Source organism: Triticum dicoccoides, chromosome 5B, assembly GCF_002162155.2.
Source record: "Triticum dicoccoides isolate Atlit2015 ecotype Zavitan chromosome 5B, WEW_v2.0, whole genome shotgun sequence".
Lineage (NCBI taxonomy): Eukaryota > Viridiplantae > Streptophyta > Magnoliopsida > Poales > Poaceae > Triticum > Triticum dicoccoides.
The window spans coordinates 76,705,243-76,725,572 of record NC_041389.1 but is presented as its reverse complement, the minus strand read 5'-3'; positions in this window follow the sequence as shown (position 1 = coordinate 76,725,572).

Sequence of the window (20,330 nt, the reverse complement as noted above, 5' to 3'; positions counted from 1 at the left end):
TTAATGCACCGCTCGGTGTGCTGAACCTCGATCGTCGTCTGTGGATGTTGCGAACATCTGACATACACGTTTTGATGACTACGTGATATTTCAGTAATGTTAAACGGTTTAGAATTGAGGCGCCGAAGACGATTTTGAAACGTCGCGGAACATATGAGATGTTCAAAGGGATGAAATTGGGATTTCAGGCTCGTGCCCATGTCAAGAGGTATGAGACCCCTGAAGAGTTTCTTAAGCCTGCAAACTAAGGGAGAAAAGCTCAATCGTTGAGCATGTGCTCAGATTGTCTGAGTACTACAATCACTTGAATCGAGTGGGAGTTAATCTTCCTTAAGAGATAGTGATGGTTCTCCAAAGTCATTGCCACCAAGCTACTAGAGCTTCGTGATGAACTATAACATATCAGGGATAGATATGATGATCCTTGAGCTATTCGTGATGTTTGACACCGCGAAATTAGAAATCAGGAAGGAGCATCAATTGTTGATGGTTAGTGAAACCACTAGTTTCAAGAAGGGCAAGGGCAAGAAGGGATACTTCATGAATCGGCAAATCAGTTGCTGCTCTAGTGAAGAAACCCAAAGTTTGAACCCAAACCCGAGACTAAGTTCTTCTGTAATGAGGGGAACGGTCACTAAAGCAGAACTACCCTAGATACTTGGTAGATGAGAAGGCTGGCAAGGTCGACAAAAGTATATTGGATATACATTATATTAATGTGTACTTTACTAGTACTCATAGTAGCACCAGGGTAATAGATACCGGTTCGGTTGCTAAGTGTTAGTAACTCAAAATAAAAGGCTACGTAGTAAATGGAGACTAGCTGAAGGCGAGGTGACGATATGTGTTGGAAGTATTTCCAAGGTTGATATTATCAAACATCGCACGCTCCCTCTACCATCGGGATTTGTGTTAAACCTAAATAATTGTTATTTGGTGTTTGCGTTGAGCATAGACATGATTGGATTATGTTTATCGCAATACGGTTGTTCATTTAAGGAGAATAATGGTTACTTTCTTTATTTGAATAATACCTTCAATGGTCTTGCACCTAAAATGAATGGTTTATTGAATCTTGATCATAGTGATACACATGTTCATGCCAAAAGATATAAGATAGTAATGATAGTACCACCTACTTGTAGCACTGCCATTTGAGTCATATTGGTATAAAACACATGAAGAAGCTCCATGTTGATGGATCTTTTGGACTCACTCATTTTTTGAAAAGTTTGAGACATGCGAACCATGTCTATTAGTATGTACGCATGAAGAAACTCCATGCAGATGGATCATTTGGACTCACTTGATTTTGAATCACTTGAGACATGCAAATCACACCACATGGGCAAGATGACTGAAAAGCCTCGTTTTCAGTAAGGTGGAACAAGAAAGCAACTTGTTGGAAGTAATACATTTTGATGTATGCAGTCCAATGAGTGCTGAGGCACGCAGTGGATATCGTTATGTTCTTACTTCACAGATGATTTGAGTATATGCTGAGTATATTTACTTGATGAAACACAAGTCTGAATTATTGAAAGGCTCAAGTAATTTCAGAGTGAATTTGAAGATCGTCGTGACAAGAGGATAAAATGTCTATGATATGATCATAGAGATGAGTACCTGAGTTATGAGTTTGGTATACAATTAAGACATTGTGGAAATTGTTTCACAACTAATACCGCTTGGAACACCAGAGTGTGATGGTGTGTCGAACATCATAGTTGCACCCTATTGGATATGGTGCATACCATGATGTCTCTTATCGAATTACCACTATCGTTTATGGGTTATGCATTAGAGACAACCGCATTCACTTCAAATAGGGCACCACGTAATTCTGTTGAGATGACAGTGTATGAACTATGGTTTAGAGAAACCTAAGCTGTCATTTCTTAAAAGTTTGGGACTGTGAAGCTTATGTGGAAAAGTTTTAGCCTGACAAGCTCAAACCCAAAGCGGATAAATGCATCTTCATAGGACATCCAAAACAGTTGGGTATACCTCCTATTTCAGATTCGGAAGCAAAAGTGATTGTTTCTAGAAACAGGTCCTTTCTCGAGGAAAAGTTTCTCTTCAAAGAATTGAGTGGGAGGATGGTGGAGACTTGATGAGGTTATTGAACCATCACTTCAATCAATCTGTAGCAGGGCACAGGAAGTTGTCCCTGTGGCGCCTACACCAGTTGAAGTGGAAGCTGATGATAGTGATCATGAAACTTTGGATCAAGTCACTACCAAACCTCATAGGTCGACAAGGACACGTACTGCTTCGGAGTGGTACGGTAATCCTGTCTTGGAGGTAATGTTGCTAGACAACAATGAACCTACGAGCTGTGGAGAAGCAATGGTGGACCCGGATTCCGACAAATGGCTCGAGGCCATAAAATCCGAGAGAGGATCCATGTATAAAACAAAGTGTAAACTTTGGAAGAACTACTTGATGGTCATAAGGCTGTTGGGTACAGATGGATTTTAAAAGGGAAGATGGACAATGGTGGTAAGTGTCACCATTAAGAAAGCTTGACTTGTCGCTAAGATGTTTTCCGACAAGTTCAAGGAGTTGACTACGATGAGACTTTCTCACTCATAGCGATGCTAAGAGTCTGTTGAAATTATATTAGCAGTTCCTGCATTGTTTATGAAATCTTGCAATAGGATGTCAAAACATTGTTTCCTCAATGATTTTCTTGAGGAAAGGTTGTATGTGATACAACCAGAAGGTTTTGTCAATCCTAAAAGATGCTAACAAGTATGCAAAGCTCCAGCAATCCTTCTAAGGACTGGAGTAATCATCTCGGAGTTGGAATATACGCTTTGATGATATGATCAAAGATTTTGGGTTTATACAATGTTTATGAGAAACTTGTATTTCCAAAGAAGTGAGTGGGAGCGCTATAGCATTTCTGATGAGTATATGTTGTTGACATATTGTTGATCGGAAATGATGTAGAATTTCTGGAAAGCATATAGGGTTATTTGAAAAGTGTTTTCAATGGAAAGCCTGGATTAAGCTACTTGAACATTGAGCATCAAGATCTATAAGGATAGATCAAATTCACCTGACAGTACTTTCGAATGAGTACGCACCATGACAAGATTTTGAAGGAGTTCAAAATAGATCGGTAAAGAAGGAGTTCTTGGCTGTGTTATAAGGTGTGAGTATTGAGTAAGACTCAAGACCTGACCACGGCAGAAGAGAGAGAAAGGACGAAGGTTGTCCCCTATGCTTTAGACGTAGGCTCCACAGTATGCTATGCTGTGTACCGCACGTAAAGTGTGCCTTGCCATGAGTCAGTCAAGGGGTACAAGTGTGATCCAGGAAGGGATCACAGGACAGCGGTCAAGGTTTTCCTTAGTAACTAGTGGACTAAGGAATTTTCTCAATTATGGAGGTGGTAAAAGAGTTCGTCGTGAAGGGTTACGCCGATGCAAACTTTGACACTAATCTGGATGACTTTGAGTAGTAGACCGGATTCGTATAGTAGAGCAGTTATTTGGAATAGTTCCAAATAGCGCGTGTTAGCTGGATCTAGGAGATGGCATAGAGGTTTGTAAAGCACACACGGATGTGAAATATTCAGACCCGTTGACTAATAACCTCTCTCACAAGCGAGATATGATCAAACCCAATGGGTGTTGGATTCATTACAATCACATAGTGATGTGAACTAGATTATTGACTCTAGTGCAAGTGGGACACTGTTGGAAATATGCCCTCGAGGCAATAATAAAATGGTTATTATTATATTTCCTTGTTCATAATAATTGTCTATTGTTCATGCTATAATTGTATTAACAGGAAACCGTAATACATGTGTGAATACATAGACCACAACATGTCCCTAGTGAGCCACTAGTTGACTAGCTCATTGATCAATAGATGGTTATGGTTTCCTAACCATGGAGATTGGATGTCATTGATAACGGGATCACATCATTAGGAGAATGATGTGATGGACAAGACCCAATCCTAAGCATAGCACAAGACCTTTTCTAATGTCAAGTATCATTTCCTTAGACCATGAGATTGTGCAACTCCCGGATACCATAGGAATGCTTTGGGTGTGTCAACGTCACAACGTAACTGGGTGGCTATAAAGGTGCACTACGGGTATCTCCGAAAGTGTCTGTTGGGTTGGCACGAATTGAGACTGGGATTTGTCACTCTGTGTGACGGAGAGGTATCTCTGGGCCCACTCGGTAATGCATCATCATAATGAGCTCAATGTGACTAAGTAGTTATTCACGGGATCATGCATTACGAAACGAGTAAAGTGACTTGCCGGTAACGAGATTGAACGAGGTATTGGGATACCGACGATCGAATCTCGGGCAAGTAATGTACGGATTGACAAAGGGAATTGTATACGGGATTGCTTGAATCCTTGACATCGTGGTTCAAATGATGAGATCATCGTGGAACATGTGGGAGCCAACATGCGTATCCAGATCCCGCTGTTGGTTATTGGCCAGAGAGCTGTCTCGGTCATTCCTGCATGATTCCCGAACCCGTAGGGTCTACACACTTAAGGTCCGGTGACGCTAGAGTTGTTATGGGAATTAGCGTGCAGTTACTGAATGTTGTTCGAGTCCCGGATGAGATCCCGGATGTCACGAGGAGTTCCGGAATGGTCCGTAGGTAAAATTTATATATGGGAAGTCCTATTTTGGCCACCGGAAAATGTTCGGGATTTTTCGGTATTATACTGGGAAGGTTCTAGAAGGTTCCGGAGTGGGGCCCACCTGCATGGGGGGACCCACATGAACATGGGTAGTGGGGGCAAGGCCCCACACCCCTGGTCAAGGCGCACCAAGATCCCCCTCCTTAGAAGGAATAAGATCATATCTCGACGGGATAAGATCAAGATCCCTAAAAAGGGGGGATAACAATCGATGAGGAAGGAAATGATGGGATTTCTTTCCTCCCACCTTTGCCAATGCCCCAATGGACATGGAGGGAAAGAAACTAGCCCCCTCCACCCCTATATATAGTGGGGAGGCGCATGGGAACTTCACCCCTTGCCCCTGGCACAGCCCTCCTCCTCTCCAACTCCACCTCCTCCTCAGTGGTGCTTGGCGAAGCCCTGTCGGAGAACTGCAAGCTCCACCACCACGCCTTCGTGCTGCCAGAGCTCTCCCTCAACTTATCCTCTCCCCTTGCTGGATCAATAAGGAGGAGACGTCCCCGGGCTGTACGTGTGTTGAACGCGGAGGCGCCGTCCGTTCGGCGTTAGATCGGATCTTCCGCGATTTGAATCGCCGCGAGTACGACTCCCTCATCCACGTTCTTGTAAAGCTTACGCATTGCGATCTTCAAGGGTATGAAGATGCTCAGCCTCTCCATCTCTTGTTGCTAGAATCTCCATAGATTGATCTTGGTGATGCATAGAAAATTTTGAATTATTGCTAAATTCCCCAATAGTTTGATATCCCAAAATTTTAGATCTTTTTGAATTTTTGGATATATTTTAGGTTTAATATTCGTATGGGGTGTGGAGCACCCAGGAGCTCATGTGTATCTTCTAGAGTTGAGACCTTTTTATAAGAGTTGCTCTACCTAGGTTGGGAAGAGGAGTGATACACGCGCGCTCCTCCGCTGCCTCACCTCGTCATGGCGCGCACGCTGCTGGTTGCAGGAATGAGTACTTTGATTGTCATGTTTATTATCTACTTGTGGATTAGATTAATCAAAAAAGTACTATTTTTGCAGCAATTACAATAGGGACAGCGTGATGGTCTAACTCTTGCAAACTCTCTAAGGTTTGATTGGGTGAAGGCAAAATCCAATTCCATAAATGTCATCATGTACTCGGTAAACAAGATGGTGGGATGCGGTATCGGGATTTTCCCCGGAATATTTTTTTAACCGAAACTCGTAGAACAATTGTTCTATGGTACATATATTAATAAAAATTGTTTATGGACAGACATAAGGAAAAACAAGGAAAACAAATGTCTATCCAGTTCCAGCTCTAGCAAAACCCAACATGATAAAACAGTTGCAATCTAAGACTTGATCAATCCAACTTGAGAGAAGAGCTTCATCTTTATCCTTGATTCTGTGCTTGATTAGCAATAGGTCATTTCTCAACACGCTTTTCCATGAATGTAGTGAGGTCGGCTTGGAGTTGAAGATCTTCCCATTTCTCTGAATGCAAATATTCCAGCATCCCATAATTATGATTCCCATGGCAATGGGGGTTGGCTAAGCTTGTGATAAGAGCAAAACCTCGTCATATACATAAATACCTCTGTGTCTATTCCCCAGAATGGAGTCCCAGCAGGTGAGCGAAAAGTTACAGTCATGGAGAGATCCAACGCACCATGGTGCCTTTGTCCCAGCACGCTGGAGAAGCCGATGACTCTGTCGATGCAGTCATGGATCTATTATTCTTGGAGTCTGTGGCAACGTGCATCAAAGAGATGCATAATCGGTATGGCCAGAAGTGGCAAGCACTCAAGGAGCAGCGTAATTCCACCAACAGTGTGGACCAGAAGCTGAGGTACAAGGGTAGCGAGCTGCATGAGTGACAGGGTAAGTAGTTCCAAGTCCTTCTGCGGCAACAGGAGACGATCTCCATGGCGAAGGAGGACGTCGCTACTCGGGAAGCCCGCCTGGTGGAGCATGCAGCGCTCTTGAATGCCAGGGAGAAGGACATCTCCTCCCGGGAGGAGAACCTCGAGGCTGCCCTTCATGGCAAGGACAAATAACTGGAGTCCCTTGTCCAATAGCGTAACAAGGAGTTGGAGGACAAACACAAGGCGGCCTTCGACGCGCTCTCCACCAACTCCTCCGCCCAACTGAAGAAAATTGCCGATGACCTTGCCATTGCATCTACTGCCAAAGCTGACCTCGACCAGCATGTGGCCAAACTGCATAGGAGCTTGTCGGGAGTGCCAAGGAGGTCATGGCCCTTAAGGAGGAAGCGCAGAAGGCATATATCTTTTTGAAAGAGGTGCAAACATAGCTCTCCTCCAAGGGCAAGGACCTTGATCTTGCCATCGGCAGCATTACGGACCCGAAGGCAAGGATTGGCACTCTGGAAAGCGCGGTCGAGTTTGCCGGCATTCGTGAGAAGCAACTGATGAAGGACTTGGAGAACACAAGGACCCTCCGGAAGGATGCAGAGGACAAGCTGGCGAACCAATCTGAGCAGGTCGACCTTTGGATCAAGAGCCTAGTCGACATTGCCGAGCGCCTCTCTGCCCAGATTGCAACGATGGGCATGGAGGGGCCAGCCTTCTCGGTTGAGAGGCATGAGGCCCAAGCGTCAAGCTAGGGCTCTTCTTCAATGAGCTGATTGAAAGGTTGAAGTCACGTGAAGAAGGGAGAGCTGCTCGTTTCGCAAGCGAATCCCGGAAGCTCACCCGCAACGCCCTCTTCATGGTCCTAAGCAACATCGCCTACCGCCACCTGGACCTCAACCTCGCCGATGGCTTCAGGAAGCTACCGGCTGGTGCGGATGCTTCTGCTACCAAGGAGAAAGCTGCCCCCTTCACCGACAAGGTCCTCTCTGTCCCCAGGGCTTAGTAAGGCAGTCAAGCGTGGCCCTGAATCATTCGCATCGCTGTGTTGCCCTGTAACAAAACATTATGCATGTCTTGTGTTTAGACCCCGTGCTACTTTTGCTCGTATTGAACTGGTGTTTAGTTAATTTCACATGCATGTTATCCCTCTTGTGTTTTATCCATGGATGTTCATATGGTTGGTTTCTTTTTGGTGCGTGTTGGTTGCCTGCCAATAGCATGTTTCCATGATTGTTGTGAGGAATGGGTCCTTAGCATTCAGCTGGCAAAGACACGCTCTGGTAGGTTTTTCCTTATGCGCCTTTGACGCAACCACCCGCTCTGTGAGAAGGCTCAAAATTGAGCGGGGACGCAGACAAATCCGGCAAGGTGCTATCACACAAAAGATTTCCCCATACGAAATACCATGGTTGCTCGAGGGATAAGAAATATGCGTGCTCTAGAGAGAAAGGAGTAGTGACATGTGAACTTAGCTTTCATCCATGCTTCCTTCCTTCTCCGGTCGCGGCCGTTCGTCATGTTTGCATGCCTTGGGAGGATGGCGCTTCACATGTTGTTTTTGGATCCCCGACAATGGCCAGAAAGGACCACAGATCTCTCATGGGCGGTGAAATATGGTGCGATATAAGACCGGCTTCTTTCTCCTTCCCCTCACACTTTTAACGATCTTACGGTAGTTGGCACAAGAGTCATGCTGACGCGGACGACCTTGCCGGAGCGTGCTTGCCGAGGCGTCAACCAACGTATTCACACCGACGCTCTACTCAGGATTTTCCCTTAGCAGGGCAAATGCTGAACCGAGTTCCATGCGGGCTCATCAACGTTAGTGACACTAAAACCCGGTGTGGCTCGATCGTTGTCAAGTGAAAGCGGTGGAGGAAGAAACCATGTCCTTTTTCCCGAGAGGAGGTCAGATGGTGGCCATGCCATCCGAGCCGCCCAGAGTTGCCGCGTCGTCGGCATCCACCACTTCCATCGCTGCTGCGGCTGCAGTGGGGATGGGTGACAGGAACCGGGCGGAATGGACGAAGGAGCGATGTCGCTTCCTTCTGGAACCGTTCGCTGCACTTTTTTTCTTGGGCGCCATGGGTGATGAAGCCGTCGATGAAGAAGACGATGATGAAGATTGACGCGTTGTTTACAACCTCGGATAAGCGCAAACGCTTCCCCCTGCCTAGCATGCCAAAGATGTCGTGGTGCAACAGGATCACCTATGGGTCCATCGGCCCCTTTGTGGTTCGGCAAGGGGGAAGGGCACGTTGCACAAAGAGCGGAGGCCATGGAGCAGCATGGCAGCGATGACACGGGCAGTTTTTACCCAGGTTCGGGCTACCACGAGGCATAAAACCCTACTCATGCTTTGGTGGATTGATGAGAGGACCGTGGTGGAGACGCAACGCCCAAGCCCGACAAGGTCGCCTCGGGACGAGAGTAGCTACACGCGTATGAGTGTATAGAGTTTTGAATCCTTTCTAAGGTTGCCATGACCCTCCTTTTATAGGTAAAGGGGTCACCACAGTGGCAAAGTGGTCATTATCCAGTGATTAGATAGCCAACATTGCTATCATACCTAACTCTGGCAGTTAGGACAAAACACATTAAATGCGCCGCCATACGTCACGTCGTGGGTGCAGCCCGGCAAGCCTTGCCGCACCGTCCTGGTCGTCTCCTATCTGCCTACATGACACGCGTCTGGACGGGTGTCACAACAGGGATGATTTCCTCTCCAAATGACTGCCACGCGCTAAGTGACAGTGACTTAGCCACCTGGGGGCTGACTTGCGTTGCTGTGAGGTGGAGTGGTGGAGCCTTAGCGGGAAAGTGGATCTCCGTTGGCCCGGCAGGCCCGCCGGGGCATATCTGCTTCGCCTTCGGGGAGGCCTCGACCTGGCCAGGCTCGCCTGCCCGGCAAAGGAGGTTTTCCTTAGCAATATCTTGCTCCTTTTGGTTGGTCTTCGTCTTATTGATCCGCCCTTTGATTCCTCAAAGAGCTATCTCTTCTTCTCGGCCTTGTCTTGGATGCTAGGCGTTGTCGTGGAGGAGGCCTGCTCTCCGTGCACAAGTCAGGGGAAACATACACCCCTGTTTGTGTACCCCGACACTATGCGTTAGCAGTAGTTGTAGAAGCAATAGTTGGTGAGACAACCCCGACGCAACGATGGAGATCAAGATGTCACGCCGGTGACGATGGAGATCTTGCCGTTGCTTCGGAGATGGAGATAAAAAGCACAAGATGATGATGGCCATGTCATGTCACATATTTTTTATTGCATGTGATGTTTATCCTTTATGCATCTTATTTTGCTTAGAACGGCAGTAGCATTATAAGATGATCCCTTCACTTAATTTCATGAGAAAAGTGTTCTCACCGAGTATGCACTGTTGCTAAAGTTCATCGTTTCGAAGCACCTCATGATGATCGGGTGTGATAGACTCTACATTCACATACAACGGGGGTAAGCCAAATTTACACACGCGGAATACTTGGGTTAAACTTGATGAGCCTAGCATGTACAAACATGGTCTCAGAACACTGGAGACCGAAAGGTCAAACGTGAGTCATATAGTAGATATGATCAACATGGAGATGTTCACCATTGGAAACTACCCCATCTCACGTGATGATCAGACATGGGTTAGTTGATTTGGATCATGTATCACTTATACTACTTGAGGGATGTTGATTTAAATTGGAGTTCATTAGTAATTTAATTATTTGAACTAAAATTTATCATGAACATAGTCAAAATGTCCTTGCAAATTATGTTGTAGATCAATAGCTCATGATCTAGCTCCCCTATTTTTGATACATTCATAGAGAAAACTAAGTTGAAAGATGATGGTAGCAATAATGCGGTCTGGGTCCATGATCTGAGGATTATCCTCATTGCTGCATAGAAGAATTATGTCCTTGATGCCCTGCTAGGTGACAGACCTGCTACAGGAGCTGATGCAGATGTTTTATACATTTGGCAAGCTCGATCTGATGACAACTTGATAGTTTAATGCGCCATGCTTTACGGCCTAGAACTGGGACTTCAAAAGCGTTTTGAATGCCACGGAGCATATGACATGTTCCAAGAGCTGAAGTTGGTATTTCAGGCTCATGCCCGTGTTGAGAGGTATGAGAACTCTGACAAGTACTTTGCCTACAAGATGGAGGAGAATAGCTCAGCCGGTGAGCATGTGTTCAGACTGGGGTACTACAATCGCTTGAATCAAGTGGGAGTTCATATTTCAGATAAGATAGTGATTGACAGAGCTCTCCAGTCACTATCACCAAGCTACTTGAGCTTCGTGATGAACTATAATATGCAAGGGATGACGAAAACGATTCCCAAGCTCTTCATGATGTTGAAATCAGGGGAGGTAGAAATGTAGAAGGAGCACCAAGTGTTGATGGTTAACAAGACCACCAGTTTTAAGGAAAAAGGCAAGGGAAAGAAAGGGAACTTCAAGAAGAATGGCAAGCAAGTTGCCGCTCCCGTGCAGAAGCCTAAAGCTGGACCCAAGCCTGAAACTGACTGCTTCTACTGCAAGGGAAATGGTCACTCGAAGCAGAACTGCCCCAAATACTTGGCAGATATGTAGGGTGGCAAAGTGAAGAAAGGTATATTTGATATACATGTTATTGATGTGTTCCTTACTAATGCTTGTAGTAGCGCCTGTGTATTTGATACTAGTTCGGTTTCTCATATTTGTAACTCAAAACAGGAGCTACGAAACAAATGAAGATTGGTTAAGGACAAGGTGATGATGCGCGTCGGAAATGGTTCCAAGGTTGATGTGATCGCCGTTGCCACGCTACCTCTACATCTACCTTCGGGATTAGTTTTGGACCTCAATAATTGTTAGTTGGTGCCAACGTTAAGCATGAACATTATATATGGATCTTGTTTATTGTGAGACGGTTATTCATTTAGTCATAGAATAATGGTTGTTCTATTTATATGAGTAACATCTTTTATGGTCATGCACCCTTGGTGAATGGTCTATTCTTGTTGAATCCCAATTGTAGTGATACACATATTCATAATATTGATGCCAAAAGATGCAAAGTTGATAATGATAGTGCAACATACTTGTGGCACTGCCGTTTAGGTCATATTGGTGTAAAACGCATGAAGAAACTCCATGCGGGTGGACTTTTGGAACTACTTGATTATTTGATACTTGCAAACCATGCCTCATGGGTAAGATGACTAAAACTCCGTTCTTCGGAACAATGGAGCGAGCTAATGACTTATTGGAAATAATACGTACCAATGTATGCTGTCCGATGAGTGTTGAGGCACGCGGCTGGTATCGTTATTTTCTGACCTTCACAGATGATTTGAGTAGGTATGGGTATATCTACTTGATGAAACACAAGTCTGAAATATTTGAAAAGTTCAAAGAATCTCATATTGAAGTGGAGAATTACCGTAAGAAGAAAATAAAGTTTCTACGATCTGATCGCAGAGGCGAGTATTTGAGTTACGAGTTTGGTCTTCATTTAAGACAATGTGAAATTGTTTCACAACTCACGCCACATCGAACACCACAGTGTAATGGTGTGTCCGAACGTCATAATCGTGCTTTATTATATATGGTGTGTCATATTATGTCTCTTACTGTAAGTGCATCTAGTGCCCCTTAGTGATTTTGGTGTATTGAAGACTTATAGGTTAAGGGACTAATATGTTTGTGAGTGTACACAGGCTCTATAAGTCAATGAGGAGTTTGATATTTACAGTGAAAGTCAACCCCTAAAAATGAATGTCTTCAGCTGAAGACTTTGGTTCTCCTGAAGACTTTGAAAGTGAAGAAATTGGTGTGACCGTGAAGACTTTGATAATCATGCGAGGAATCTGAAGTGTGAAGACTTCTGTTTTCATAGTTTCATTTTCTTCTTCTTGAGTCATAGGAAACACCGTACTGTTAAAGGGGGTCGAGGTAATACTAAGGAAACAGATTTCCAAGTGATGCTCATCTCAAAATCCTACACCTACCCAATCCTTCGAGCGAAGCCATTGGAAATCTCATTTCAGTTCAGTCAATTTCTTCAGTGACAGAGACGAAGATCTTCTGGGCTCTGAGGAATTTGTCCTGACTGAGGAGTTAGGAATTTGCCAGTGCGGATTGCCTACACAGTGAGGAACATCATAGCCTTGAGGAATTCAAACCTCAAAGTATCCGACCATTGCTGAGCCGCGCGCTAGCCGTTCAAAAATATCTACCACCTAACGATCATATCATTGAAGGGCATTTATGTCTTATCATGTCGGGCTGCTCCCTAGGCTATAAATAGCCGCCCCCTACAACCACTAGTTGGTTGGCTGCTCCGAGAGAAACTGACACTTGTCAATTGAGAGCATCCCATCCTCCGAGGACTTTGAGCGAAAATCATCAAGTGAGGAAAACCCAAATCCCAAACCCAAACCTACAAACCCCAAAGTGATTGAGCATCACTGAAGAGATTGTTCCTGTGTGGAACCGATGCTTGTTACCTTTGAGGACTGTGTATCCTCCAGACAGTTAGGCGTCATGGTCTGAGCATCCAAGAGGAGTTGTGGATTGCCGAGTGACCTAGTCTGTGAAGGTTTGGAAGTCACCTGTGAAGACTTTCCACTACTGTTGGGCGAGATTTGCGTGATCTTAGCTCAAGGAGAATACGGTGAGGACTGTGTGTCCGGGACTGTGTGTCCTCGAGTTTAAATACTCAGCCGCTCCAACCATACGTACAACTGTCACAATAGTTGGAACTGGTCGAACAAATCATTGTCTTCACGAAGCCAACTGGTTCTATTTCCTCAACCCTTTCATTTCCTCAGTTATGTGTTGATGTACCTGATCATTACTGCTTGAAGACATTGACTTAAGACTTTCTCTATTTCCTCAATCCTAATTCTTCAGTCCGTTTGTCTTCATCCTGCTTATCCTGTGTTTACGCTTTCTGTACTCAGTGCTTGTCTTTCATTTCATCATCATGACTATGCTGTTACTCTGTTTTTCTTATACCCGAGTACTTATTCTGCTGCAAGTAGTTCTTCACTTAGGAATTTCCTCGCCTTGAAATTCCTCGGTGAAGTTTTCTTAAAAATTGCCTATTCACCCCCTGTAGTCGACGTAACATACTTTCAATTGGTATCAGAGCAAGGTACTCCCTTGTTCTGTGTGATTTTGGTTTAACCTCCTGGAGTTTTAGTTATGTTGACTGCAGGTATGATCAAGGTCTCGGCTGGGTGTCCTACCTTTGACGGGACAGAGTACCCCTACTGGAAGAACAAGATGTGTATGCAGCTTGAGGAAATTGATAATGATCTCTGGTACGTTGTGGAAAATGGCGTTCCCTCAGTCTCTCCGTCTTTGAATGCTACCGATGTGAATAGATTCAAGCAACTTGATTCTCAAGCGAAGAATATCATATGTGGCCATCTGAGCAAAGGTCAGTACGACAGAGTGAGTGCATTGGAAACTGCTAAGCTGATTTGGGATAGGCTGTCCAAGGTTAACAAAGGAGTTTCAACTCAACGTGACTCCCGAGTTGATGTTCTTCGCAATCTCTTCAACCGCTTCAAAAGACTCGACAACGAAAATGTTCAGCAAACCTTCAATGGCCTCACTGACATCTCAAATGAGCTTCAAGCACTTGGTGCCACTGATATCACCGATCATGAGGTGGTGAAGAAATTGCTGAGATCACTTGACACCTCATTTGATACCCTCACACTAATGATTCAAGAACGAGCTGATTACAAGTCACTTGATCCCACTGATATCCTCGAGAGGCTAAATACTCATGAGTTCCAGCTTGCTGAAAAGAGAGATCTCTATGGATCGAGCTATGGAAGATCACATGCACTGAAGGCCAAGGCAGTATCTGAGTCCGAAGCTAGGGATTCTGGTAACAGCCTTGGTGATCCTGAAGAACTGAGCCAGGAGCTAGCAATGCTCGTGAGTAAATTCCAGAAGTTCTCTCACCGTGGCTGAGGGAGTCCTGGACTAGGGGGTGTCTGGATAGCCGGACTATCATCATCGGCCGGACTCCAAGACTATGAAGATACAAGATTGAAGACTTCGTCCCGTGTCTGGATGGGACTTTCCTTGGCGTGGAAGGCAAGATTGGCGATACGGATATGTAGATCTCCTACCATTGTAACCGACTCTGTGTAACCCTAGCCCTCTCCGATGTCTATATAAACCGGAGGGTTTTAGTCCGTAGGACAACAACCATTATGACAATCATACCATAGGCTAGCTTCTAGGGTTTAGCCTCCTTGATCTCGTGGTAGATCCACTCTTGTACTACCCATATCATCAATATCAATCAAGGAGTAGGCTTTTACCTCCATCGAGAGGGCCCGAACCTGGGTAAAAACATCGTGTCCCTTGTCTCCTGTTACCATCCGCCTAGACGCACAGTTCGGGACCCCCTACCCGAAATCCGCCGGTTTTGACACCGACATTGGTGCTTTCATTGAGAGTTCCTCTGTGCCATCACCGATAGGAAGGATGCCTCTTCCCGTCTTCAAGGACGGTATCTTCGCCAAAGGAGCCTTGGCCGCCGTCCAAACTATCCGGCTAGGTGGTTTTCTTATGACCGCCTGTCCGGCCGCCGTTTCGACAATGACCTCTCAGGTCGTCAAAAGCAATCTTCATGTCAGTTCGGAATTCGCCGAGCGGCTGGATCCAGTAGAGCTCTCGTCCGTAAACGAGCTCTTGGATCGCATCGCCGCCCTGGGAGTCGCTATAGACTACAATCAGATTGGGCTTAAAACCGATCTGAGAGAGATTAACTCTCCCCAGGTCACCCACCACGTTGCAGTGGTAGAGGAACAATGCGGCGACTCTTCTCCTGTATTTAAAACTAGTCATGTCCGGGCTCCTGAACCCTCCACGCCGGATTCCCGCGGAGGGGTGGACTTCGATCAAGCACTGAACCTAAAGTCAGGCATCGGACCGGACTCGTTGGGCAACATCCAGCAATCCAAGCTTCCAAATTTGGAAACTTCTCGGCCCTTGAGCCTCGAGATGGGTAGGGTTCCGGACTTAATTCCACCCACCCGCCCAGACATATGCGATCTATCTCTAATCCGGCAAGAGCCCGCTGAAACAGTACATCATTACTGGGCCAGATTCCTCCTGGTTATGGACAAGATAAAGGACTGCCGAGAGGAGAACGTAATCTCAATTTTTTGCAATAATTGCACGGATGAGGGAATCTTGAACGCCGTCAGCCGTCGTGAAGTTACACGCTTTGCCGACCTGGCGTCCATAGTACGAAAGTACTATGCGATGGAGAGTTTCTGGAAAACTGAAAATAAGTTTTGGGACAATCCGGCCCCAAATACAACCCTAGTCCGCAACAAAAGGGTGCATTACACTCAGGCACCAGGTACAAAAACCAAAAAGCAAAAACCCCATAAAGGGCACGGAACCGTACTGGAGGGATGGCTTAGCGGACCCTGTAAAAGTCACAGTACAGAGGGTGCCACCCCAACACATAGCCTTCGAGCATGTTGGATATTACGGCAGGTGGCCAAAAGTGGCGAGGAGCTTCTAGCCCCGGAAAACCACTCCAACAATACCGGTACGGTATCAACAGTCTTCGAGACTTTCGCATCAAATAATATGCGGAAACGAACAATCCGCAGCCTCGCCGAAGTCTACCAAGTAGCAACAACAAATCCATGGAGCGACACAGCCATCAGATTCAACGCCAGCGACGAACCTAAATTCTGAACAGCCCGAGCACCAGCCGCACTGGTACTTAGTCCAATAGTGGACAACTTTCGACTTACCAAGGTACTCATGGATGGCGGCAGCGGATTAAGCCTCATCTACGAGGAAACTCTTCAAAAAATGGAAATAGACTGGAGCCGCATTGAGCGAAGCAGCACAACCTTCAGAGGAATAATCCCTAGCCGGGAAGCGCGCTGCACCGGAAAAATCACACTCGATCTGGTGTTCGGCTCGCCGGACAATTACAGGTCCAAAGAAGTCACGTTCCAAGTGGCCCCGTTCAACAGCGGATATCACGCTATATTAGGACGAGAGGCATTCACAATTTTAAAAGCCGTACCCCATTACGGGTACATGAAGCTCAAAATGCCTGGGCCCGGCGGAATAATCACTCTCGTTAGTGATCCGGACATAGCACTCCGCGCCGAAAACAAGACAGCCGCATTAGCCCTGGAGGCACTATCCAAAGCCCTAGCGGCAGAAGAACTCACCGCGCTGCGCTCTACGGTGAATAGGGATGATGTGATACTCGATAAGAGATCCAAGTCCACCTCCTTTAAACCAGCGGATGAAATAGTAAAATTCCAGGTCCATCCAACGGACCCGACAAAAACGGCCTCCATCGGGGCGCAGTTGAACCCTGATGTAGACGCCGCACTGCGAGAATTCCTTCGGGAAAATTGGGACATTTTCGCCTGGCACCCTTCAGATATGCCGGGAATCCCACGCAGATTGGCAGAACGTAGCCTAAATATCCTAAAAGGGTTCAAACCAGTCAAACAGGCTCTTCGACGATTTTCCGAACCCAAACGACAGGCAATGGGAGAAGAACTAGCCAAACTATTGGAAGCCGGATTCATCAGAGACATCAAACATCCTGATTGGCTAGCAAACCTGGTAATGGTACCAAAGAAGGACAAATCCTGGCGCCTATGTGTCAATTTTAAAGACCTCAACAAGGCCTGCCCAAAGGATCCCTTCCCCCTCCCCCGCATCGACCAAATAATCAATGCTACCGCAGGGCACGATTCATTGTGCTTCTTGGACGCATACTCTGGCTACCATCAAATCAAGATGGCGGAAGCGGACCAAGCCGCAACGACATTCATTACTCCATACGGACCATTCTGGTTCAACACGATGCCCTTCGGACTTAAAAACGCCGGCGCAACATATCAGCGCATGATTCAGACATGTCTGGCTACCCAGATCGGCAAAATAGTAGAGGCATACATAGACGATGTAGTCGTCAAAACCAAACACGTCGAAACCCTAGTAGACGATTTGAGGCTCACATTCGACAACCTCCAAGCATATGACATCAAGCTGAATCCGGAAAAATGCGTTTTCGGTGTACCAGCCGGAAAGCTCCTGGGCTTCATTGTGTCCGGTAGAGGAATTGAAGCAAACCCAGCCAAGATCCGAGCTCTGTCACAGCTAGATATTCCAAAAGACCTCAAACAAATACAAAAATTGACTGGATGCGTGGCGACTCTAAGCCTCTTTATCTCCCGTTTGGGAGAAAAGGCATTGCCCCTCTATCGCCTCCTCGGGCGCACCGAACACTTCGAGTGGACGGATGCTGCCACCGCCGGACTCGAAGAAATAAAAGCCATATTGGCAACAAATCCGGTCCTGGCCGCGCCTAACCTGGGCGAACCAATGTTGTTATACATCACGACAACACATCAAGTTGTAAGCGCGGTACTCGTCGTAGAACGAGAGACAGAAGGGCATAAATTCCCTCTTCAAAAACCAGTGTACTACGTATCCACTGTGTTAACTCCCTGCAAGTCCCGTTACCCGCACTACCAAAATATAGCGTATGCGGTGTTCATGGCATCCCGGAAGCTCCGACACTACTTTCAAGAGTGTTCGATAATAGTGGCTTCCGAAGTACCCCTCAACGACATTATAAACAACCGCGACGCGACAGGCAGGATTGCAAAATGGGCCATTGAGCTCTTACCATTCGATATAACCTACAAACCTCGGTGAGCTATAAAGTCGCAAGTTTTGGCTGACTTTGTCGCTGAGTGGACGGAAGCCGAACTCCCTAAAGAGTACGGCGCATACTACAATTGGATTATGCACTTCAACGGCTCGAAAACGTTGGCCGGATTGGGGGCTGGCGTCGTATTGACGTCCCCAACCAGGGACACAGTCCAATACGTACTTCAGATAATGTACACGGACTCCAACAACCCAGCCGAATACGAGGCCCTTTTACATGGCCTCTGGATGGCAATCTCCATGGGCATTCAACGCCTAGAGGTGCGTGGGGACTCAAACCTCGCAATATCCCAAGTAAATGGAGACTTTGACGCCAAGGATCCGAAAATGGCAGCCTATCATAAAGCTGTCCTCAAAATGTCAGCTCGGTTCGAAGGACTCGAATTCCACCATGTAGCCCGGGATAATAACCAAGCAGCCGACGTACTGGCACGCATCGGCGCAAAACGTGACGCTGTCCCTCCAAACATCTTCCTGGAACGGCTCTTTAAGCCATCCGTACTATGGGAAGAGGAGTCCGGAAATAACAAACCGGAAGCAGCCGCACCAACCGACACAGAGCAATCTGACATAATCGGCGATTTAGCCGAAGAAATAACACCTTCAGCGCACGACATAATGGCAGTAATCACCCCGTGAACAGAGCCATTCCTAGCCTACTTGCTTAGGCAGGAACTTCCCGAAGACCAAAATGAGGCCCGCTGCATAGTCCGGCGATCTAAAGCCTACAAGGTCCATGAGGGAGAACTCTATAAGAAAAGCACAACCGGAGTCCTTCAAAGGTGTATCTCCGAAGAGGAAGGGCGAAACCTTCTGGCTGAAATTCATGCCGGACTAGGCGGACACCACGCCGCAGCTCGGGCCCTTGTAGGAAAGGCATTTCGTACAGGATTTTATTGGCCGACAGCCCGGGCAGATGCTCAGGACTTAGTCCAAAGATGCGTCGGTTGTCAGCTCTTTGCTAATCAGAGCCATATGCCACCCACCGCCCTCAAAACTATACCCATTACCTGGCCGTTCGCGGTCTGGGGGCTTGACATGGTTGGACCCCTTAAAGGGGGAACCCACAAGCAAAGGTACCTATTGGTCATGGTGGATAAATTCACCAAATGGATAGAGGCCAAGCCAGTTAAAACGGCAGAGTCCGGACCAGTGATAGACTTCATATCCGGGGTAGTACACCGTTATGGTGTCCCCCACAGCATCATCACCGATAACGGCACGAACTTCACGGCCGACGAGGTTAAATCATGGTGCAAAAATATGGCCATTAAGCTTGATTACGCTTCAGTCTATCATCCTCAAACCAACGGTCAAGTGGAACGAGCGAACGGTCTAATAATGAGCGGCATCAAACCCAGACTAGTGCGGTCACTTACGAAATCTGACACGCACTGGCTAGAGGAGCTCGACCCCGTACTCTAGGGGCTGCGGACAACGCCCAACTGTACCACCGGATTCACACCATTTTTTATGGTATACGGCGCAGAAGCAGTTTTGCCCTGCGACATCATTCATGACTCACCTCGAGTGCGCATGTACGAAGAAAGAGAAGCCAAGCTGGATCGGCAGGACAGCTTGGACGCATTGGAGGAAGAACGCGACGTCGCCAAGGCTCGTTCCGCATTCTATCAGCAGCAGGCTCGAAGATATCAAAGTAGAGAAGTACGGGCCAAGACTTACAACGTTGGCGAACTAGTTCTACGCCTGTCGGATAAGAAAAAGGACAAACTCAAGCCCAAATGGGAAGGCCCCTTCATTATCAATCAAGTCTTGACCGGTGGAGCGTACTGTCTACGAAATGCGTCGGACAACCGACTCAAGCCGAACCCATGGAACGCAGCCCACCTCCGAAGATTCTATGCCTAGCGCCGGACTAAGAGTTCGTCCCCTTCCCCCGTCCAAATTTTTTACACTTCAGCTGTCTTTTGTTTCTCTTTTTTCTCTCACCCCTATTCATCAAAGCCTTAAAAGGCTTACTTGCGCATCGTTCGCACACAATTGATGTGCTATTCGCACTCATTATACCTGGGGGCTTCCTCACCAGAAGCTTAATTATAA